The 25,090-nt window shown below is 40.3% G+C and overlaps 1 long non-coding RNA gene across 1 annotated transcript; it reads left to right on the top strand.

The window, feature by feature from the left end:
• The first annotated feature begins 19,960 nt into the window (after nt 1-19,960).
• LOC118669422 lies at nt 19,961-23,155 on the top strand. Its single transcript, XR_004971974.1, has 2 exons — nt 19,961-20,417; nt 22,858-23,155. It is a non-coding gene; the product is annotated as an uncharacterized LOC118669422 (long non-coding RNA).
• Nucleotides 23,156-25,090: the final 1,935 nt, after the last annotated feature.

Raw genomic sequence — 25,090 nt, 5'->3', positions numbered from 1 at the left:
GTGGTTGGAGCATCGTCCTGCAGAAGGAAAAGTGGTAGGTTTTGTTACCGGAGAAATGTGTGGATGGCCTGTTTCCATTGCTAGTGGGAGTGGGGTTCTTGGGGTGCTGCTGGAATAAGCAATTCTGGAGGCCCCCAAGGGAGAATTGTTATGCCCAGATTTTAAGATCCCCAATAGACCACACCAGGGAGCCAGCCGTGTCCAATGCAAAAGCAAAGTCTTTTATTATTATAGACCCGGGTCTGGCTCCCAGCCTCCACCGACAAAATGGCCAGATGAGACGAGAGTGCCAGCCCCGTGGGAAAAAGGGGTTTTAACGGGGGTGGAGTGAGGGGAGGAGAGATGACTGTGGGCCCTGCCGATTGGCCAGGCGCAAGTCGGGTCTTGTCACCCAGGATGTGGTTACATCCATGGTGCGCACGTTCCTTGATTGTCATTGGTTAGTTTAAAGAAGTCCTGGGTGTGGCTAGCAGAGTAGCAGAGGCTTGGGCTTCCGGGAAGAAGCCTTTGCCGAGCACATGGCCAAGGTAAGATGGAGGGCGTAGCCCTCGCCCCTTCAAGAATCAGTACATTCCTTGGTTTCTAAAGTCCCATTTTCTTTAATCCAGTCCTGGAAAATGTGCAGCTGGGGACTCAGCAGAGTTTAAAGCAAAACTAGTGTCCAGGGTTTCCATTCCAAGATGTAGCTGGATCCTTTTTTGTCCTGAGGGGTTGGGAGAAAGGGAAGTTACAAGTTATCCTGACATTCCACAGGAATGTTATCTTAGATGCAAAAAGACAATAGGCTCAGTAAAGATCAAAGTTTATCTTTGTCAGGGAACATGTAGGCCTAGGACATGACTACTCACTATAGACTGCTTTTTAATTTAAAAAGTTTTAATTTCAGACCGTTCTTTGTGGTTACTTTAGGTCTCTGAGTTTGCAAGGCCATTACACAGGCCTTCCCTGAGTGAATCAGGTTAGCATGTGACCTCTTTTTATCTACACCTTTAAGAGAAAGAGACACATCTGTTATCTTTGGGCCCCAGAACATGGCTCCTGCCTGACACTGGTCTGGTTGTCAATGGATTAAACCTCAACAGCTTGTTGCTCCCAAGTTCTTGGAACAGAAAGCTGTCAATCATTTCACAACATTTACGGAATGGAATCCTTCTTTTTGGCAAAGACATTGTGAGTTTATATAGTCAGCCCAAGAAAAGGACTTGAAAAAATGTACAAAGCAACATGAAAATAAATATAAATAAATGGAATGAAGTTATAATGTATAAAGTCAGTCAGAGAAAATGTGCTGACCTTCTTAAATGCTTCAACAAATGTGAGGGCAAATACAAATTTTCTCTCAGCTAAAAATAAGCCAAGAGACTTGACTCTTTTTCCTCTTCTTTCTGAATTTCTTTCTCTGGTCTTTTCAAATGTATGTAAATCTTTTTAATGGAAAATAATCCTCTGGCCAGTCTCATAACTCAGGAATGTTTCCTCCTTGAGGGCCTGGGAGCCATCTCTTTGAAGTATAATTACCAAGGAAGATAACCCAGTCTCCTTCTTTCCTGGGAGGAGCTAGGTCTAAGTTGTCACCTGACTGTAAATTGCAAAATCTATTTAAATGGACTGAATGAGTTGTATCCAGGTAGCCATATAAAAGACAGAGATTCATTTCTTTCTGTGCAATTCCCATGGAGGGTTACTTGTGCTGAGCATTACATTCTGATTTAATGCTTATTCAAATTTAAAATTTTCCATTTTTCTACCATTGTGGAGAACTTTTCTGTGTTGAGAGATTTTGTTTTTAATTGTATTTTTGCAACACAAGCATGGGCTGAGCTTTCTGGCAGCTGAGATAGTGATGCCCATGTGGATGAAAAAAGGGGTTCAATGGGCAGTAACTTCACAGTGTGATCTGATCAAAAATTCCTAACTGGGCATGGTGGATGGTCACACCCCAAGCCCATAACTTCCTTAGTGAAAGGTTTTAAGCCAGCCCTGTCCATTGTTCTTGGGCATCTAGGCTAATACACCTTTGAAATGCCAGAAGTAATACCCCTCCAATGGGGTATGAGCCCTCAAGAGAGCACACAATCTTATTAACTATCCAGCAATCCAATCCCACCTTGTTTTCTCCCATCTCCATGTACATTCATTCCCTCCTTAATTTCAAATGTACAAAAGAAGCTGTTATTCTCTGAAACATTTGAGATCTTGCTCCCCAGCGTATGTCATCAGTTTGGCTCCAATACATTTTTATTTAAAATTCTCTATAGGTCTGGACGTTTCCAATTGGTTTCAATCATATCATTAATCCCCCGTTTTCTTTAAGTAACAGAGAGTAAGTGTAGCATAGTGGTCAAGAATGTACCCTCAGATGAAAATGCTTGCTGTCAAATCCTGGCTCTGATTCACTAGCAGTGTGAGCTTGTGTCAAACAATTGGAAAATACACCAAATTTCCCCCACATCTAAATTTCCTCATTAACTTTTATAAACCTCAGTCTCCCCATCTCTAGAATTGTGAATGATGAATCAGCTCTACCTGAACCTCATGGAAAGGGTCTCCCTCACAAAGAGAGACTCTGTTGCTGGAAGAAGTAGAGGGAATGCTAGGCCAGCCATAACAACTGGTGTCCAGACCATTGTGAATCTACTCCTGGATGAATAAATGAATGAATAAGTCTCATAAGCTAAGTTTCAGAGATCACAAAGCTGAAACAAGGAATATACAGAGTAACAGTGGGAAATAGAATTGAGATGTAATTTAGGGCCATAAAGTAGGTAGGCTTAAATGCTAAACCTACAGAGGAATATTAGCATTACTCTGTAGGCAATAGGGAACCATTAAATGTTTATGGACGAGGAAATAATATCAGAGCTAAACTTTAAGAAGAGTAAATCAGTAGCTATGTCTAGAACAAATCGGTGGTGGGACTCCTAGTAGATGGGAGGATGTTCCTAATAGAAGGCGATGACAATCATTTAAAGTAGAGCAGTGGTTCTCCACTGGGGGTGTTTTTGCCCTTCTGGGGACATTTGGCAATGTGTGGAAATATTTTTTGATTTTCATAACTGAGGGGTATTATTGGCATCTGGTGGATAGAAGCTAGGGATACTGCTAAACACCCTTCACTGCACAGGACGACCCCTACAACAAAGAATTATTCTGTCCAAAATGTTCATAATATCCTGCTTGATAAACTCTGGGTTAGAAGTGATTAGTATAGATAAAAAGAAGGGAAAAAATGGGGCAGACATGGGTGGCACTGTGGAACTAGAATACACAGAATTTTGAAAGTGACTGAATCTATAAGGCAGAGGAGGAGGCAGGATTTAAAAACAAACAAACAAAAACACACACACACAACAGCATTCCAACCTGGTTGGGTAGCTCAGTTGCTTAGATCATTATCCAAGATTGTGGGGTCGATCCCAGTCAGGGCACATACAAGGAGCAACCAATAAATACATAAATAAGTGGAAGGGCAAATCGATGTTTCTCTCTCTCTCCACTCCACCCCTCTCTGTCTCTCCTCAATAAGGAGGAAAAAAATGTTGTTCAGAAAACAACAGCATTATAAGATTTAAAGCAGATAACTGGGAAAATGATGATGTCAGGAACAGAGAAGTTAAAGGAGGGCCAAAGCTTAGGAAGAAATGATGAATTTGTTTTGAGTATGAGATGTTAACTGGATACTGTAGCACGATTTCAGAGGCAGTTGAAAATGTACTGTGAAGCCTTCCAAGAGGCTAAGACCAGAGACATAGATTTTAGGAGACATTTGCTTTGAGTTATTGGTTAAAGGAAAGGGAGTAGATGAGTTTGCTAAAAAAGAACAAAGAGAAGAAGTCTACGAACAGAATTTTGAATGATTGGGATAAAAATGTAAAGGTCTATTATTATAGGATTTTATAAAATCATGTTATTTTCCAGAATAGTTCTCCACTTCACTTAATTTTCCCTGACAAATCCAACATATTAATTAGAGTACCTGGAAGTGAGTCTTTCCTAGCCATTTCTAAACCCTTGTTAAATCCATATCAAAGAGCCTCTTGTTCTCTTGTTTTAAATAACTGTTTTATTAAATTTCTCAAATCCTCTTATAAATCCCAAACATACTCTCAAGTTTGGCTTAATAGAACAATATTTTTTAAGTATTCTTTTCCTTTTATTCTGTAACTATCTTTAGAATTTAACAATTATTTAGAAATTATTTTCAAGATTAGCCTTCTGCAAAATCGAGAAGTAGGTTATTTGATTTCAGAGCATAGCAAGCTTTTGGCTGTTTTGCTGTCATAGAGAACAAAAGTGTGAGCATGAGTTTATGTCCCAGCTCTGCCACTAGTAAGCTATGTGACCTTTGGTAATTTTCTTTCTCTCTCATTTTATTTTTTATTTTTTATTTTTTTTTAAATATATTTTATTGATTTTTTACAGAGAGGAAGGGAGAGGGATAGAGAGTCAGAAACATCGATGAGAGAGAAACATCGATCAGCTGCCTCCTGCACACCTCCTACTGGGGATGTGCCCGCAACCCAGGTACATGCCCTTGACCGGAATCAAACCTGGGACCCTTCAGTCCGCAGGCCGACGCTCTATCCACTGAGCCAAACCGGTTTCAGCTCTCTCATTTTAAAAACCTTTTTATTGAATTTTATCATACCTATAAAAAGCTACATCTTTTGTCAGAGACTGGCATGAAACATTTAATGTAGTAGTTGCCCATACCTATCCCAGTATAATTTATTGCCCACACCTTAAAAATTCCTAAGCACAATTTAGAAGCACTACAGTTTTTTACCGAGTTTCCGGAGTATTCATTCTGAAAAATGTCAAATCTACAAAAAGTTAAAAAAAAATAGTACAATAAGCACCTGTATACCCTCACATAGATTCACCTATCATTAACTTTTGTGACATTTGCTTGCTCAGTTTTTGTCTATCTACCTACCTACTTATCTTCACTTTTTGCTAAATCTTGATAGTATGTTATAGATATTTCCTATGAATGAGGACATTCTGATAGATAACCACAATATTATCTCGCTCCAGAAACTTAAATTGACACATATATTATCTAATACATATTCAAAATTTTAAAATTGTTCTCCAAATGCCCTTTAAAATAGTGTGTTTTTTTCAAGCTAGGATTTAATCAAGGTTGATGTCTTTCTAGTCTATTTTAATTTAGAGGAGTCCTTTGTATTCTTTGGTCTTTTAAGACACTGATAATTTTGAAGATTACCAGCAAGTTGTCTTGTAGAAGTCTCACAATCTGGAATTGCTGGATTGTTTTCCCCAGATTAGTTTCACGTTAAATATTTTTACAAATGTACTACATAGACCAGTGGTTCTCAACCTTCTGGCCCTTTAAATACAGTTCCTCATGTTTTGACCCAACCATAAAATTATTTTCGTTGCTACTTCATAACTGTAATGTTGCTACTGTTATGAATCGTAATGTAAATATCTGATATGCAGGATGGTCTTAGGCAGGGATCCTCAAACTTTTTAAACAGGGGGCCAGTTCACTGTCCCTCAGACCGTTGGAGGGCCGGACTATATTTAAAAAAAAAACACAAAAAACTATGAACAAATTCCTATGCACACAGCGGCGGCAAAAACACCCGGCGGGTCGGATAAATGTTTTCGGAGGGCCGCATGTGGCCCGCAGGCCGTAGTTTGAGGACCCCTGGTCTTAGGCAACCCCTGTGAAAGGGTCGTTTGACCCCCAAAGGGGTCGCGACCCACAGGTTGAGAACTGCTGACATAGATGATATTGTGTCCTTCTAGGATCACTTCAGAAGACATGTAATATCAGTTTGCCCCATTATTAGTGATGTTAAATAGATCACTCAAGGTGGTGTCTATCAGATTTCTCCTTTGTAAAAATAGCTTTTCCTCTTTTTAGTTAGTAAGTAGTCCATGGAGTGATAATTTGAAGACAAGTTAAGTAGCCTCTGTTTTGGTCTTGGAGTTTTTATCTGGTCTAGCCTTCTGGAATTCTTTCCAGTTTGTTGACTATGGTTCACCCGATTTTTTTTTTTTTTTTTTTAGTATGTAAGCTAAACTTTTTAATTTAGTTTGTTGTTTTTGTTTTTGCTTGAGGTAGCCAGAATTGGCTTTTGTTTTTTTCCACTAAGTAACTTGACACCATAATGTGAGAAAACATTGTGCAATTTTCCTATCTTACCAGAGTAAAGATGGATGTGATCTTGAGGGTTTCTAGAGTCAGAGTATTGTTTTTAAAATGGGATACACCACACAAAGGCACATCTATATGGGACCACCCAAGTTATTCAGGTTACATGTAAAAAACATTGTTTATCAATATGTATAACTGGTGGGCCATGGCCAGGCTTGTTTAGCCCAGTCCCTCCTAGGCCTCATAGATAAATGCTATCCACAGCCATGGACTAATCATTGTTACCTAGTTGCAATGAAAATATGCTGATTGTGATGCTTAGTCTTTATCAAAACCCTGTGGACAGCCCTAGCCAGTTTGGCTCAGTGGATAGAGCGTCAGTCTGCGGACTAAAGGGTCCCGGGTTTGATTCTGGCCAAGAGCACATGCCTAGGTTGTGGGCTCGATCCCCAATGGGGGGCGTGCAGGAGGCAGCCGATCAATGATTCTCTCTCATCATTGATGTTTTTGTCTCTCTCTCCCTCTCCTTTTCTCTCTGAATCAATGAGGAAATATATTTTAAAAAAAATAAAGACTTAAAAAAACCAAAAAACCCTGTGGACAATGAAGCAATATGGAACTAGTGACAGAGTAAAATAGTATATCTAAATCCTACTTGCTGGATCTAGGTGACCTAGCTTGCTAAAGGCAGATTTTTACCACCACATTGGGCAATTTTGCTAGAATTTCAGGGTGACTTGGGTTGTATTTGTTAATATAATAGCTATAGTAACAGAAAAATTGTAGAATCTCAATAGTTTAATTCAATAGATATTTAATTTCTCTCTCAGTCGAATTCTAATTGGTGTTTGGCAAATGAGTAACTCGGGCTCCCGGATTTCTTCCATCTCATGGTCTGCCATCTTCTGGAGCTTTGGAGTCCTTTGTTTCAGTGGTAGAAAAAAAAGATCATGCCAGGTGTTGGTTTTAGTTTTAGAATTACATGATTTATTGAATCAATTTTATACACACAGCAAGAAGCAAGAAAAAAGAGAATTTAGTAGGTAACTAGAGTTAAGATAAGGTGCCAGCACTATGGACAGATAATCTGAATTCTGTGTTATGTAGTGTTCATGTGTCCTGTATCTTTTTGCCACATCAACCTACCCTACTGAGGTCTGAATAAGCAAAGAGACCCAGTAGATGGAGAGTCAACACATGCTACATCTACTGGAGAGGAGCAGGGGCAAGCATGCTTGGCCAATAGCTGTATCTCACCACAGTGCAGGAGAGTTTTTTTTTGTTTGTTTGTTTTTTAAATATATTTTATTGATTTTTTTACAGAGAGGAAGGGAGAGAGATGGAGAGTTAGAAACATCAATGAGAGAGAAACATCGGTCAGCCGCCTCCTGCACATCTCCAACTGAGGATGTGCCCGCAACCCAGGTACATGCCCTTGACCGGAATCGAACCTAGGACCTTTCAGTCCACAGGCCGACGCTCTATCCATTGAGCCAAACCGGTTTCAGCTGTGCAGGAGAGTTTTATGGGCCAAGCTAACCTTTGCCCACATCCCATTGACCAAAACTCAGACTATATCCATCTGTAAGGGAGGCGACGAAATAGGGTCTAGAAGCAAAGTGACACAGATCTGCTGAGCAGGCAATCATTCTCTCCCACAGAGGCTGGAAAAGGCTGGGTAAACCCCCACCCCTGGGGCTATCCATGAAGCTGAAAGGGACTGTAGATACTAGAGAAGCTGCAGACACTAAACACCCCCACCCTGATGCTGTCTGTTTTAGGGGCTGGTTTGGCCGAGCTGCTGCAAACTTTTACTCGTATTAAATACAAATGGATGAGTGCTACATTTCATTTCAGCCTCAAACTCACATTCCTCTGCGGATCACTTCAATAACGTAGACGCACTACCTCTACTTTCTTAATGTTTCTTTAGAAATGTTAAAGGCATCTATAGCAAGTTACGTAATTGTGAAGAGTGTGTGATCAGTTTTATGAAGAAGCTGAGCTCAGCAACGTACAGGTATGAAAGTCACCCTAATTCATCATCATCAGTTTCAGGTAGATGTCTCTACCTGGGAGAATTCTCAGGCATTATATCCAATTACTCCCAGATAACAAAAAGGCCTTTGATTTCCTTCAAATGTAAAGGGGTCTTGTCCAGATTTCCGGAAGCATGTGTGCCCAGGAGGAAAGTGACACAGGTTTGTGAGCAGATAAAGGCTGTAAGGGGTTTGGTGAACCCCCACTTGGGGTTTTTATGTTGAATGAATTATTGAAAAACAATTTTTTTTAATGTGTTTCTCACTGACATGTTACAAGAAAACCTACAAGGCCCAAAATAAAGTAAAAGCAGAAATTCTAAGAGATAAAGTTGGCTTAGCACCAAAGTTGGCTTAGCCTTAACGTTTCTGAAGGACTCTGGTGACCTTGAGCTTCCACTTTGAGTCTGCACAGTTTGGGGGACAGGAGATAGTGCCTATCCAAGTGGAGAGTCTATAAGAAAATCTCTTTAACACTGGGATCCCCAAAATCCCAAAGAGAAATGCACATTGCTCAAAAGTGAACAGCAGGAAAACTTGTGTCTTAAACTTGACACTGGGTGAGGACAATAAGATAAAAAAAAAGTCTCCTATGGCCCTGGCTGGGTAGCTCAGTTGGTTGGGGTGTCATCCCGATGCACCAAGGTTGTGGGTTTTATCCCCAGTCAGTACACATACAAGAATCAACCAATGAATGCATAAATAAGTGGAACAACAAATTGTTCGCTCTCTCTCTCTCTTGCTCTCTCTCTCTCTCTCTTGCTCTCTCTCTCTCTCTCTCCCTTCCTCTCTCTCTCAAATCAATTTTTTTTTTTAAATCTCCCTGAGCATTTATAACACAAGCTGGCCTCTAAATGGATTTTCAGTCCAAAAGCATTCTCCCTGTGAGGTTTGAAAACCTCAAATGATCATTGAACTTGAAGTGGCCTCAGGTTAGTAGTTCCCCAGGCAATAGGCAGGAGGACTGCAGTTTCAGCCTGGACCTCAAAGAAATCCCACAGATAAAATGCCAAGGCCAATGATTCAGCTCACAGTAACAGATCTAAAACACAAGGACATAAGGCACTTGGAGAAAGAACCAACAAAAACAAAACAGAAAAATCAGATGTGCAAAAACTTGAGAAATTCAGTAGTCAGGCCCAACAGAAATATATGTTTACTAGTAAAGTGTTTAAAGAAATAAGAGAGTGGCTTGAAAATATAAGCAAGGAACAAAAGATGATACAATCAGTTAAGCAGATAATGTAAAGAGCCCAACAGTTTCTGGAGATGACAATTTTAATAATTGAAGTTGAAGACTCAGTAGATGAATTAAGCATCAGAATAGAAACCGCTGAGGGGAGAATTTGTAGAAGAGTCCAGTTGAGGCCTCTAATCATATAACTGCAATCTTCTCAATGACAATTTCAAAATCCCAAACATGTTCAGAGTTAAGCCTCCACTCCCCCAGCTCAGGCCAGCTTCAGGCTTCCAAGCCTGAGATGGGGAGGTGCCTTATCAGTTGTTTCTCTCCTTGCACACTGCCTCCCACGCTTCTTAGGGCTGATTCTGACCTCTCTCCCCTGTGCCGGGGGGAAAAGAGGAATTGGAGAACAGGAAACAGTCCTGTATGCCTGGTACTATGTCATCTGGCATCAGCGCCCTCTGGGTATGGAGACTATCCAACGCTGACTCTTTCCAGATTTTTTCTCAGAAGTCCCCCTTCCTTCCACATACCCCAACTGTAGTTCCCAGATGGAGACAATACTTCTCTGGCTGTTAGATTCTGATACCTTCCTCAGACCTGAGCTGCTGGTGTTTCCTTCGTCTGTTGTGGGGCAAGGAGGTAAGATTGCTTTTCAGATGATTCCAGGCCAAGGCTTTTTATAAATTCCACTTTGTTCCCTGGAACATTATCCCTTTTGCTGCCTGTAAGTGGAAGCCCCGTTTACACCCAATATGGCCCTGCAAACAGGTGAAGCTTCAGCCAGATTCTCCAGCCTTCATGTTGGGCAAGGATCAAACCCATGTTCGCCAAACCAGTTTGGCTCAGTGGAGAGAGTGTTGGCCTGCGGACTGAAAGGTCCCAGGTTCGATTCCGGTCAAGAGCATGTACCTTGGTTGTGGGCACATCCCCAGTGGGAGGTGTGCAGGAGGCAGCTGGTCGATGTTTCTCTCTCATCTTTCTCTCTCATTGATGTTTCTAACTCTCTATCCCTCTCCCTTCCTCTCTGTAAAAAATCAATTAAAAAAAAATATTTGAAAAAAAGAACAGAGTTCTTGGCCATCAAAAAAAAAAAAACACAAAAAAACCCCATGTTCTTCTTCCTGAAACTCCGGGGGACAAACTCTGGAAGGCCTTCTAAGGCACCTCTGATTTGGCTTGAGGTGAGAAGGAGCACACTTCTCCCTGGCCCCATGTGAAGGTGGAGGGAGGAGAAACCCTTCCTCTTCCCCTCCATCTTTTCTACCTCAGCTTCCATATACTACTTGTAGGGTAGACAGTGGGTTCATGAGAATGAGAAATGTTTACATGCTCTTAGCAGATCCAGAATGACTTGGGAGTACTGGTCAACTATTGCATTGGTTTCAGCTTTGGAGGCTTGGCCAAAAGTGCCATTTGAGCATCCTATTTCATTGGATTTTATCCTAGATAGTTGAAATCATTACATTTTTTAAATGAGACAAACAAACAAAAAATGCCAGTAAGATGTTATGATTTCTTTGATGTCAAAATTCAAGGCTGAAAATACAAACCACAGAGGAGAGAAGATATTTGCAGTGCATATTACAAAATGTAACGCAGCCCTGGCTGGTGTTGCTCAGTTGGTTGGTCATTTTCCTATGCACTGAAAGGTCCCTGGTCAGGGCATAGAGCCAGGTTGGGGGCTGGATTCCTGCTAGGGGGCTTGCAGGAGGTAGCCGATCAATGTTCTACTCTCACATCAATGTTTCTCTCTCTCTCCCCTCTCCCTTCCTCTCTCTCTAAAAAAATAAACAAAAAATATTTTTTTAAAAAGGTAATGCATATTACTCAGGATATATAAGGAAATCTTACAAATCAGTAGAAAAATGGAAAAAATACTTGAACAGGCTCTTCATAAAAGAGGGATCCAAATAACCAGTAAACATAAAAATATGCTCAAGCTCATCAGTTATGAGGGGAAAGTAAATTAAAATACACCATTACACACTCACCAGAATGGTTGAAATTAAAAACAGAAAGTACCAGGATTGTTGAGAATATGGAGAAGCCAAAATTTTCCTATACCAGTTGGGTGGGAGAGTAAATTGATACACCCACACTGGAAAACTGCCTTGCATCAGCTATTACATCAAAATATTTTACCTAGCAATTTCATTCCTAGGTATTTACTCAATAGGACATGCATGTGGTACACTCAACAATATGGTAACAAATGCTCATAGCAGCACCATTCATTATAGTCTCTAACAGAAAACAATCCCAGCATATATAGATAATAGAATGGATACATAAACTGTGCTTTATGTATTCCATATTCATAAAATGGAATACTATGCAGGAATATAAATGAATGAACTACTGTTACAACAAAGTGGATAAATCTCACACTGGCAAAAGAAGTTGAACACAAAAGTATCCATTCTGCATGATCCCATTTATATAAAGTTTGAAAACAGGCAAATATATAGTGTTGAAAGTCAACAGAATGGTATGGGGGAAGATGGAGGGAGGAGCTAGTAGTGGGACAGGGGGAGAAAAGGTGCTCTGGGGAGCAGGTCATATCCAATGTCAAGCTCCATTAGTGATACATGGTGTGTTAACTTTTCTGTGCCCATTTTATACTTCGATTTTTAAAAAGGGAGTTTTTAAAGGAAAAAATAAAACAAACAAAAATTTAAAAACCAGCTAAAAGAAGATATAGACCAAACCTGGGTCAGACATATATAAAGAACACTGATGTTGAGTCCATATTGTATCCTCACTAGATTAATGGTACTAAACAAATCACCAGATCTCTTTGAGCTTCAGTTTCCTCATATAGGAAGTAGGAATGATATAATAATACTTCATCAGAGGATTGCTGTGAATGCCAAAAAAGAGAATTGTGTAAATGTGCTTTGAAAATGGTAACAAGCAGCCCTGGCCAGGTAGCTTAGCTGGTTAGAATGTTGTCCCTATGCGCCAAAGTTGTAGGTTCAGTCCCTGGTCAGGGCATGTACAAGAATCAACCAATGAATGCATAAATAAGTGGAACAACAGACTGATGTTTCTCTTTCTCTCTCCCCCTTCCTCTCTCCCTCTAAAAACCAATAAATAAATAAATTTTTATTTTTTTATTTTTTTTATTTTTTTTTTTTAAATATATTTTATTGATTTTTCACAGAGAGGAAGGGAGAGAGATAGAGAGTTAGAAACATCGATGAGAGAGAAACATCGATCAGCCGCCTCCTGCACATCTCCTACTGGGGATGTGCCCGCAACCCAGGTACATGCCCTTGACCGGAATCGAACCTGGGACCTTTCAGTCCACAGGCCGACGCTCTATCCACTGAGCCAAACCGGTTTTGGCCAATAAATAAATAAATTTTTAAAAAGACCACAAAACTGTAACAAGCATCAGTTATAACAGACATAATGAATGATAAAAAATTTCAAGGCCAGCTTTTTTTCATAAATTGTTCTCTTTTAAGAAATCATATGACACCCAACTGAGAATCAGGTAACAGGCCTCCCATACAATTTAATCCTCATGAGTCACCAACAGATGTACTGTATAGCTGCACAGATATATGAGTCTACAAGATAAATTTAGAAGCTTTTCATGGCAACAAAATATTGGCCTCTTAATATGACTGACTGGTCTCAATGGACAAGTGTAGGAAAGACTCTTACTTTTAATCTGGATGTCTCAGTTACAACTACTTAGGTTGCATATAACAGACACCAACTCAAGCTAACTTAAGCAAAAAAGAATGTGGAGATGTCTTGCAGAACTCAAGGCAGTAAAGTAGTTGGGCTTCTAAAATCAGAAACTATTCAGTCATAAAGAACCTGGCAGAGCCTGCTCTCTTGTCTCAGCCGTGCTTCTTCAAGGATATCTGCTTCATTCTTCTCTCACAGCAGACTAGCTCTCTTTCCTTCCTTGGGAACAGAATGAGGAAGGATGGTCCTGAAACAGTTCTTAGTTGACAGCCTTTCCTCTCAAAAGATAAGTGTAGCCTTCTTGGCCTCAAATCAAATTTCCCACGAGAAAACCAGTTTACATGGCTTGGGAAGAGTGCTCACCCTGGTTTGGTTAGCTGGCCAGAGGTACAGTGTCATTTGGTACAAATATGTCTATTAGGGGCCCACCCCACTAGATCAGGGGTAAAATGATCAGAGGAAGGGGGGTTATGAGCTGGGAAGACACCCATAAAAGCTTTTGTTGCAATTTCCTATATATTTTAACTGTGGTTGTTGCATCAGTCAAGTTGCCTGCCTGCTGTCTGTCTTCTTCGTTGAGTGGTGTTCCCCAAACCCTGCAGAGAATGAATATCAAACCATATGACACTTGTTATTCAGGACAGCTGATTGGACTAGGGATTACTGTCTGACCCATTACAGGCCAATCATATTTTTCTGTCAGAAATGTGGAAGTGAAATGTAAAGTCTGGGTTAATTACTCATGGGCATTGGTCTTGTAAGGCCATGGAAGGTTGAGAAGCCATGACTATACTTACACAGTGAGATACAAGCAGCTGGATAGAGAAATGATAAAAAGACACTGAATGGTTTCTGACATTCCAATTCCCAGGTTCAGTCCCGTGCAGTCTTCATTACCAACGTTGGGTTCCATGAAATCATCTTGTCTGCTTTTTATAGATACCTATCTAAGCGAAGCCAACTTGAGTAGATTTATGTCTATTGTAGTCAGAGAATCTAAATAAATGTGAAAACATTAATGCCCAGTGACTGTACATTCTACCCCACACAGACTTGAAGTGCTTTTGCTTTGAGCTCTGGTCACAGTTGTACAAAACCAATGGCTATTTTTTAGATTTTCCAATAAGACATTACTTAGTGCCCATCATGTTTAGCATAAAAATCATTAACAGTCCTGGCTGATGTGGCTGGGTTGGTTGGACATTGTCCCGTGCACTGAAAGGTTGCTGGTTCAACTCCCGGTTGGGGCATATGCTCCGGTTGTTGGCTCTATCCCTGGTAGGGGACGTGCAGGAGGCAGCCAATCTATGTTTCACTCACATTGATATGTCTCTTTAAAAAAAAAAAAGCATTAACAAAGAAATCTGACACATGGTCCTAGCCTCGGGGTCTACAATCTAGTTGAGAATACATAACACATCTAAAACAATCAGAGACTAGCACAGAAGAGTATATCATTAAGTATTAAATTAGACTGTACAGGAAAGAGAGAGAGCAAGATCATTGAGTCTGTAATGGGTAGAGATGAGAGAGAAAGATAAAGGGTTCCATAGTGAGCATACCGGCAGGACAGAAGAAAAGGGTTCACATCACTAATTGGTAGGAAATTTGCTTAAAAATAGCTCTCTTATTTCTGATTACTAGCTTCTAGTTGGTGGTGAGTTCTCTTGTAGTGTTAGAAAATTATAAAAGCACACTGCTTTAATTGACATTGTCTGGCCTATAATCTTGTAGCATTTTCAATCCACAGTCTACTTTCACTCATTTCAGCTTGATATAAGGAGATTAGATTTCCAAGGGCCATGAGCTATTTGTCCTACTCAATGAACTATTTTGCAACAAACATTAGCAATCATGTCAAAAACCTCAAGTTGGTTATTGTATGTTAGCCTGTGTAATGGTGATTAATAGCAAACAAACCAGAATACAGTCACCTAAATATGAATAAACATGCATATTTATTTAGCAATTGAAATTCACAAAATGCTTTACTTTATAATATAATCACCCAACAGTAAATAAATAAAAGAAATGCTAGGAAGTTACAGTAAAAGAAAATTCCTGCATGAGTTGTGTCAGTTGTTACTTCTCCCCTTTTATTTCTAATTTTATTTATTTGCACTCTCTCTCTTCTTTTTCTTTTTTCTTTTTTAATCTTCACCCAAGGATATGTCTGTTGATTTGAGAGAGAGAGAAAGAGAGAGAGAGAGAGAGAGAGAGAGAGAGAGAGAGAGAGAAACATTGATTGGTTGCCTCCTGCACAGGCTCTGACTGGGGATCAAACCCACAACCTAGGTATGTGCCCTGACCAGAAATCAAAAACACAATCTTTTTGGTGTATGGAACCATGCCCCAAGCAACTGAGCCATTCTGAGCCACATCAATGTTTCTCTCTCTGTCCCTTCCTTTTTTCTTGATGAGTGTGGTTAAAGGTTTGTTAATCTTGTTTATCTTTTCAAAGAAACAGTTTTTGGTTTCACTGATTTTTTTTTATATTGTCTTTTTAGACTCTATTTCATTTATTTCCTCTCTGTTATTTTCTTTCTTCTACTCACTTTGGGCTCTGTTGTTCTTTTTCTAACTCCTTTAAATGCAAAGTAAGATTGTTTATTTGAGATTTTTCTTGCTATGAATTTCTCTCTTAGGACTGCTTTCACAATGTCCCATATAGTTTGGATTGTTGTGTTCTCATTTTCTTTATTTTCAAGATATCATTTGATTTCTTCCTTGATTTCATTTTTAACCCATTCATTGTTTAGTAACATATTAATTAGCCTTCATGTCTTTGTTTATTTTCAGTTTTTTTCTTGATTGATTTTTAGTTTCATACCATTATGGTCATAGAAGATGCTTGATAAGATTTCAGTCTTCTTAAGTTTATCGAAACTTGTTTTGCATCCCAACATGTGGTCTATAAGAATAATTTTCTTTTTAAAAATGTTTTTAAAATCCTCACCCAAGGATATGTTCTTATTGATTTTAGAGAGACAGGAAGGGACAGAGAGAGAAACATCGATGCAAGAGAAAAACATCTATCAGATGCCTCCCGCACACACCCTGACCAGGGACAGAACCCACAACTCAGGTATGTGACTCGACTGGGAATAGAACCTGAAACCCTTTGGTGTATGGGGTGATGCTCCAACTGAGCCACTCTGCTGGGACAAGGATAATTTTCTTTTAATCTTTAGTGCCTTATTTGATCTTTCCACTTCAAAGATAATTAGCTTTTCTTTTAATTATTTTTTACAGAAAGTTGTAATCTTATGTACTATGTATCTATTTAATTTTTTAATTAACACATATTAAAGATTTTTTTATTTTTATAATATTTTAAATATGTTTTTATTGATTTCAGAGAGAGGAAAGGAGAAGGAGAGAAAGATAGAAACATCGAGGAGAAACCAAGATGGCGGCATAGGTAAACATCAGAGTTTGCTGCCTCAAACAACCACTTCAAAAATACAACTAAAAGACGGAATGGACATCATCCAGAACCACAGGAAGGCTGGCTGAGTGGAAATTCTACAACTAGAAGGAAAGAGAAAAGCATACCGAGACTCAGAGGAGGCACAGTGCAGAAGAAAATACTAAGGTACAGAGGCGCACGTGGAGCGGGCTGGCAGCTGAGGGCACGGTTGTCGTTTTTAATCGGGAGGGAGTCTCAGGCTCTGAGCTCCAGTTCCGGGTGAGTCTCTGGGGACCCAGACTCATTCGGGAGAAGCGGGACTGTCTGGCATCGGTCAGAACTCAAGGGCAGCTTTCTCTCGGAGGGGCTTGCAGATTGCCAAGACACTGAGAAGTGGAGCCTCTGAGAGCAGCCATAACTGCTAGCCCCACCCTGTTGATCCCATGGGACCTGCCCCACCCAAGCCCTGCAGGGAGGCTTTTGCTGGATAGCCTAAGGCAGAGGCTAGATTAGCACCTCCCTAGAGATCCAGGAGCCAGTGTATCCAGGTCAGAGTGGGACCATCAGTTTGCAGCTCTGTGGAACCATAAAGGACACACTCAGGGGGCAGATTCAGTGAGCACCAAAGCCCCATTGAAGCAAGTCTTGCCCCGGAGGGGTGTCTCCAGCACAGAAGTTCTCCCACGGCAGACATAGCTGATTCTCACAGCCCATTGGCTTGAAGGTCAATTCCTCCCAGTGATACCTACAATAATCAAGGCTTAACTACAACAAGACTGTGCACAAAGCCCACAAGGGGGTGCACCAAGAGTGTCCTCCTCAGGTAATTGGGGAGGCTGAACCACTGGGCCCTAGAGAACACTTAACACAGAAAACCACTTTATCAACACAGGGAAGCATAAAAAATGCGGAGACAAAGAAAAAGGACACAAATGACAGAAATGGAGGAAAGCAAACTACTGGATATAGAGTTCAAAACCACACTTTTAAGGTTTTTCAAGAAACATCGATCAGCTGCCTCCTGCACGCCCCTTACTGGGCATCAAGCCCACAACCGGGCATATGCCCTGACTGGGAACTGAACTGGCAACCCCTCGGTACATGGGATAAGGCTCAACCAATTGAGCCACACCAGTGGGACTAAAGATTTATTGATTCATTAATAAGAGGACCAGTAATATGGCAAAGCTTGTCCAAAATGTATCTCCTTAATTTGAAAATGATTTTTATTCAAGCTGTGTCCATTCCTCATGCAAGTAATTTGAAATTATATTCTATTACTTTTAAAATATTATATATAAAATATTTGGCAGAAATATAACCTAAAGAAAACTAAAAACATATTTAGATTAAAATGTTAATATAAAATATTAATATAAAATGTTAATATAAAATAGTAAAAATTTTGTCTTAAATTACTCTTAGAGGTACCTTTTAGAAATCATTTTACAAAATAAACTCAAAAGGGATGGTTGGAGCTATATAGTCAAAATGTTGAGAATTACTTAAGCTGAGCAATAGTTATATGGGGTTCATTATATAATATTACTATATTTGTGTGGGTCTGAAAATCTCTGTAATAAAAATTATTGAAAAAGAAAACAAAATCCAACCACTAAACCTTTGGAAACTCTCTATGAAGGAGCTTCCTGTTCTTGCTTCCCCAGCTCCCTTGTAGCCTATACCTTAACCCTTGTCTAAGGTGTGAACCCACTTCTATACTTTGAGACAAATTCTGGTAACAAGCAGGGAGGATATAAAAGGCCCTAGTTTGACTTCTCACTGGTTCATTTCCAGCCATTTCTGCTCCTGATCTGTGCTGGCTATTACAGGAGTCTCTGGCTTCCTCTCCCATCACCATTTCTACTTGGCTTCAGAGCCTGAATTTCTCAATCCTGATCTGCAATCTTTCTGTGGCCAGTTATCTAACTGCTGGGTACTTTGCTATTTGCCAGAAACCTAAGGTCTTTATCTGAAGGACATTATATGTGGGCCTTATTACGAAACCTTTTAAACTAATAGCACTCAAGTCCTGCATGTCCCTTTCACCATGAATTTTTCATTTGAGAATATTCTTAAAGCTATTTCCCCGAACACTTGATTTTAGAATAAGCAACCTGTGGCTTTACTCCTGTGATCATCTTCTTGATAGCTGCTCCATCCTGAAGTCTGCTTTGATTCTTAAGATTAGCACTCATGCCCAACTTAATAGCAGGAGAAAAAGAGCTTTCAGACAAGTCAACAGGAAAGGAGTGGTTATAGCTGTGGAAGGAAAATAAGGGAAAAGTAGCACATCATTTCCTTTAGTTTTTTGAAGCAAGTGCAAACCACCATATTGCATAAGCAAATGGCAATACTACTGAGAAGCAAAAGCTGAAGAGTTGCCAGAAATGTATAGTTTATTGTAAAAAGAAAACAGAACAAAGCAAATGGATAATGTAAATGAACTTTGGCATAAATGCTAAACTGCTTACGTAAATGGCTGATATTAGAGTTTTCCATAGTCAATCCTATTTAAACATTTTGTAGTTATACAGCATTTATTCAGTTGGGCTCTAAATGAAAAGTGTTTCTGATACCACCCACTGTGTTATAACCATAATCTTAATCTTCTCATGCTTATGACACACACTTTAAAACACAAAGGAGCATCTGGCTCCGAGGCAGCCAGTTTTGGCCTCCAAGGCTATGGGGATTACATGCAGATTGGTGACAGCTTAACCAACTTCCTGTCTTAGGAGAAAGTGGGATATGGGGGCCCTGCCCAGCCTTGGTGGGGTGACACTTTGGAAAGGGAAAACATCCAGTGAAGTACTTGAGAAACGCTAAGTTCAATTCAATAAATACTTATTGAGGACCTACTGTGTACAATGTGCAACAACAACAAAAAAATAATGTTTTTGCTGAATTGGAGATTACTCTCAGCAGGGTTATTACTCCCCATACTTTTTTTTTTTTTTTTTTTTTTTTTTGAGAAAAGGGTCTCTGGTGAATATTGTAGATTTCTTCTCAGAATAATGTTTTTAAACATATGAAACTAAGTTCATAAAATTTCAAAAGAAACCAACTACATTGAAACAGTCATCAAAAAAGCTGTAAATTAATCATAATGTAATATAATGTCCTCTTTATGAATACTTTAAATAACTAGATCTGTTGTAGGCAGTTAGACACACATGAACAGAGCAAGGACGATGGGCCAGGTACAGAAGGTTACCAGAATGGAAAACCCCAGGTGCCTAGCAATGGACAACCAATTGTAGGGTAGGACCTCATCCCCAGGTTGACGTTTCCTCCCTTAGCATATCGCTGGTCAAGAGGTTTGGGCCCCCTGACCTTTCCTCTGTAGACATAATATCTACGCCTCAGTTGTATTTCAGCTCCAGGCCCAGATAAGCAACAAAACCAGCCATGGCATCAGGATCAGCTGCATTGAATAATGACCCTGCTCTGGTGCTGGCCAATCAATCAGTGGAGACCACAATCTTGAATGGACACACCTGGAAAACTGCTGAATATTCTATTAAAGATCTTTCCCTGGGAACTCCCCTAAAATCTCTGCCCTTAAAACCCTTAGGATGGAGGACCCAGTGCTTTGCCCTCCTGGGAGCCCGCCCATGCCTTTCCTTTCCCCCTCCCTCTCCTGGCCCCAGGTGGAGTCACCATTAGCTTCCTTACTCCCCAAGGTCCAAGGGCCCTTCCTTTACCACTATACCTTGTTTCCTAAACCTATTTCTTCTAAGAATTACTTTTGCTACCTCTGTAATTTACCCAGTAAATGTTCTCTTACAGTTTGGGTCTGGCTCTGAATTCTTTCTTAGCCAGAACTCAAGTACTGAGGTTGCTGACCCTCAGAGCAGGACACATGATCAAGATGGGGAGGCTGCTGGTCAGACCCACCGGTTGGTCAGACACTTGGTGCCATCCCTGCCACCTACAACAGATCTAATGGTGAGTCCAGTAATTCCTGTAATTTCAAAATAGTGTTGAGTGTAAATTATATTTCCAGAGATTTGCAACAACTCTAATGTGATATGAAAATATCAGTAATTTCTGTTGGTGATAAAGTCACAATTACTACTAGTGATATAACCATGCAAAAACTTAATTTCTTTAATGTGGTTTCATTTCTTTAATGTTGACCTTTCCTTTTTTACCCCCTCTCCATCCAAACTGGCCTCATCCAGTCTGATAGCACCATGACTCACTGGCCTCCCTCTTCCTTGTAAATCCACTTCCTTCCTTAATAATTAAGCACTTAGGATATCATATCCTGGTTAGCATCAGTTTTAGGAAGAAAGCCTCGGGTCTGTTCACCGCAGGAACAGAGTTTTGGGTCAAACTAAAGATAACATCTTGACTTCACTTCAGTTTCAGCCCCAAGTCCATGTAAACTGAACCACACCCTCATGAAACCGGACAGAACAACGCCATGACTGACATTAGGACCTGGTACAGTGGTCAACTACTTCCTACCCTAGATGGCAACCAATCAATAGAGTCCAGGACCCCAACTTTCCTAGCTATTCATAATTTTTCCAGTAGGTAACCTATACCAGTATGGGACATCAGGGAGCCAGATCTTAGAGCAAGGATGTCAAACTCAAAGGCTAACACGGGCCAAATAAACAAGGTTTAAGTTTATGTGGGCTGCAAAAAACCCAAAGCTTCAATTTTCATAGAAACGTGGGTTTATTTTGATAGAAACATGCTAGATACAAAGGGCTGAAATAAATGAGTAATCATTAACATAAAATGATAGAACATTTTAATAAAAATTAATATTTTTTCTTGAACATTAACTAACCAGACACTGAATAATTTCACAAATTCATAAGCGTAACACAAATAAACCTATTTTTCTTGTTCTCCGAAAGCAAAATATTTCCTGCTGCACACACCAAACAAGTCAGTCCAATACTAATGACATAGCAATCGGCTGCTAAAATATTTGCTGCTAGTATTAGTGGAGAAAATGGTGCACCTGTGCGTAAGGCACATAAGGGAAATGAATGCAAAATGATTATAGTAATCAGTCATTAGCAAACGTTGTAGTTCCTTATTAATAACTAGAGGCCCAATGCACGAAGATTCATGCAAGAGTAGGCCTTCCTTCTCCCTGGCTACGGCACCGGCTTCCCTCCGGCACCTGGGATGTGGACTGGCTTCTCTCGGGCTGCCCACAGGCACCTGGGATCCCAGCTGGCTTCCCTCCACCCTGGCTTCGTCAGGAAGGACATCCAGAATGATGTCCGGTCTAATTAGCATAGTACCCTTTTATTATTATAGATTATGTATAACAGGATATTATAAAAATTAAGTTATGAAATTTTTATTAAAACGTTTCTTACATACTGTTATATTGGCTGGATTGCAAAAATATTCGTTGTGGCTGCATGCGGCCCGTGGGCTGCGAGTTTGACATGCTTGTCTTAAAGCATTAGCTCATCTGGGACTCCAGGTTTGTGTTATTTCCTTAAACCTCTACTTTTTTTGCTGCAAACTTCTGTTTGTGTTTTATTGGGCTTTGATATGCTCAGGCAAATGGGTCCCTTTAGTCTGGTAACAGTGCTGCTGTGGTTTGTTGTCTACATAAGAAATAAATGCTAAACTTCAGTTAGAGGTTAGTAAAAATAAATGTGTAAATTTCCCCCATTTAAGTTCATAAACTTGTGAATTCAATCCCCTTGGAGTCTGTGGACCTCAGGTTAAGAATTTCTCATCCTGGCCCTGGCCAGGTAAGCTCAGTTGGTGACAGCGTTGTCCCCGTACATTGCAGTTTCCATCTCCGCCTTGGTACATACAAGAAGCAACCAATAAATGCATAAATAAGTGGAATAACAAACTCATGCTTCTCTCTTTCTCTGTCTCTCTCCCTCCCTCCCTCCCTTCCTCCCTCTATCTCTCCCTCCCTCCCTCTCTCTCTCCCTTTCTCTCTTACTCTAAAAGTTTTTAATAAATTAAAATTTTTTTTAAAGAACTTCCCCTGTGTGTGTGCACACAGAGAGGGTAGAATGTTAGAACAATAAATTACCTAAATAATTTAAGAATGAGGCAGAATAGGGTAAGTGTTCTAGAATTGGAGCAGCAAAGCCCTGTAGCGATTCAATACGGAGAGGAAATTAGAAAAGGCTTAAAAAGAGGTAAAGGGGAAGAAAAGAAAGTAAGGAAAGGCAGGCATTTTATCTTCTAGGTCAGTGGTTCTCAACCTTGGCTGCACATTAGAATCACCTGGGAATCTTTTTTTAAAATTCTGATTTCCGGGCCTCATCCTCCGGAAATTCTGTTTCTTTGTTATGGGGAGCTATTGTAAAAATCATAACCTGCATATCTTTTTTTCCATATGAACAATTACAAATTTTTTATTTATTTTTTTTTATTTTTTTTTTAGAGAGAAAGAGGGAAGCATCAATGTGAGAGCCGAATATCAATCAGCTGCCTCTTGCATGCCTCCTACACCTGTTGTGACCAGGAATTGAACCATCAACCTTTTGGTGCATGGAACTACTACTCAACCAACTGAGCCACACCAGCCAGAGCCCACACGAACAATTGTAACCCTATTTTTGCCCATCCCTATACTTATGGTAGTATATATTAACTTTCCTTTTAAAGTTGTGAATCTTGTTGGTCTTCTTTAATGGTTTAGTGTTTTAATTAAATAAAGCATACAACAGAGTTAATCTAAATATGTTTTGATCCCTGTTGTATTCTCAACACCTAGAAAAATATTCAATGGTTTTGGTTTTTTTTTTGTTTTTTTTTTAGCAGTTGAATGAATGATGTGCAATCATTAGCCCACCTAAATGGTTGGGTTTTGTGTTAGTTTTGAGATCAACTGAGGGAAAGTGAGAAGGAAATCAAGGAGACCAAGAAGCTTCTATGATGCCCTTCTGAGATATTCTCAAGACAAGAGTCCCCAGATGTCTCTGCTCTTATGCTCTTCAGGTTCCTATTTGGAAAGCTGGAGGCCCAAACTCCCTTCCCTCTATACGAAGTATGTCAGGGGAAGGAGTGTGATTTCAGAAATTTTATCCTATAGGTTATTTAAGGAAACTTCCTGAGAACCATATGATCCTATAATAAAGGGGACAAAGGAAAGATAAAATCTAAACAGTTCTACTTCTTTTTCTTCTTCATCATTTTTCCTTCCAACTTGCAAGTAGTGGGGACACTGAATTTTAGTTTATGGTGCCTCCATTACCCATGCTAGAGGGTCTCAATCAGTGGTGTACATAAAAAAACACCTGGGGATTTATTTTAAAATTCACCTTTCTAAATATTGTCCCAAGCGTCCATAATATTATAGGTGGGAGTGGACCCAGGTGGGTTTAACGTTGGTGGTTTAGCCATCATGCTGTTAAAATCACTGTCCTCATCCCAGCTTGAGGGGTAGACCAAAAAATCTGAATCGTGACTTCTGCCATCATTGCCTTGGCCTGGGCAACTGTCCTATTCCTGAATTTGCCCTTCTCCCCAAAACATCCACATCCCCTAAACTGAATGGCACGCTCTTGGGTCTCCGTTTACATTCTCTGCCCAAGCCAATTTACACAAAAGAATGAATAAGGTGGAGACATATGTACTACTCTTTGTAATACTTTAAACCAGTGGTTCTCAACCTTCTGGCCCTTTAAATACAGTTCCTCATGTTATGACCCAACCACAAAATTATTTTCGTTGCTACTTCATAACTGTAATGTTGCTACTGTTATGTCTCCTAATGTAAATATCTGATATGCAGGATGGTCTTAGGCGACCCCTGTGAAAGGGTCGATCGACCGTCAAAGGGGTCGCGACCCACAGGTTGAGGACCGCTGCTTTAAACAATAAAATAAAATTAAAAAAATAAAAAGAATACGGTTAGACTCCTCTTTTAAAAAAATTATCCTAAACTATGAGAATGCCTTCGTTACACTTTAGTTTTGTCTCTTTTTGGGGGGGATTAACCTGACAGTTCCTTCTAGTCTAATTGAACTGCTGGAGGAATCATGTCCAGTTCCTCTACCTGCCCATTGAGTCATTCATTCTAGACTCTGCCTACACCTGTGTGAAGCCACCCTCGGTGAACCCACCCACAGGAACGGCCCTTTATGTCGTCACCCTCCCTTGCACGTTTCAATTATAGCACCTATCATCTTATACTGGGATCGCCTAACCTATTTTTGTATCTCTAGCTCTACATACAGGGCCTGGCAAACAGGAGACGCTAAATAACTATGGCATGAACGAGTGAGTATCCAGGATAGGCTGAAAGTTTCTAAACTCGGTGTTTACAGAGGAATGAAACACGGAAATGTCAAGGCCTAAATGCCAGGCAGTGCGGGCTTAGAAGTAATAAAAATGACCACGAACACCACAGAATCCTCCCGAAGGGATCACCTATTATCCCATCGTCACACGTCGCCTGTTGACCTGATACCCCAGTTTCCCGCTCACTAGCTCAGTTCCCTTCCCTTTCTGGGGACAGGTCCGGCAGGTATCACAGCTCAGCTGCTCTGATTGGTCCGCGATGATTTCATTGTTAGGGCACATCCGGGCTTTTCCCCTCCCGGCAACACCTCCCCCAGAACCCGGCCCGCCGAGTCTCCCCCTCACGGGTGCGCCCCACCCGCTGGCTGAAG

This window comes from Myotis myotis, unplaced genomic scaffold (genome assembly GCF_014108235.1).
Source record: "Myotis myotis isolate mMyoMyo1 unplaced genomic scaffold, mMyoMyo1.p scaffold_m19_p_14, whole genome shotgun sequence".
In the NCBI taxonomy this organism is placed as follows: domain Eukaryota; kingdom Metazoa; phylum Chordata; class Mammalia; order Chiroptera; family Vespertilionidae; genus Myotis; species Myotis myotis.
Note: the sequence above shows the minus strand (reverse complement) of the source record. Positions and strands in the feature narration are given on the sequence as shown.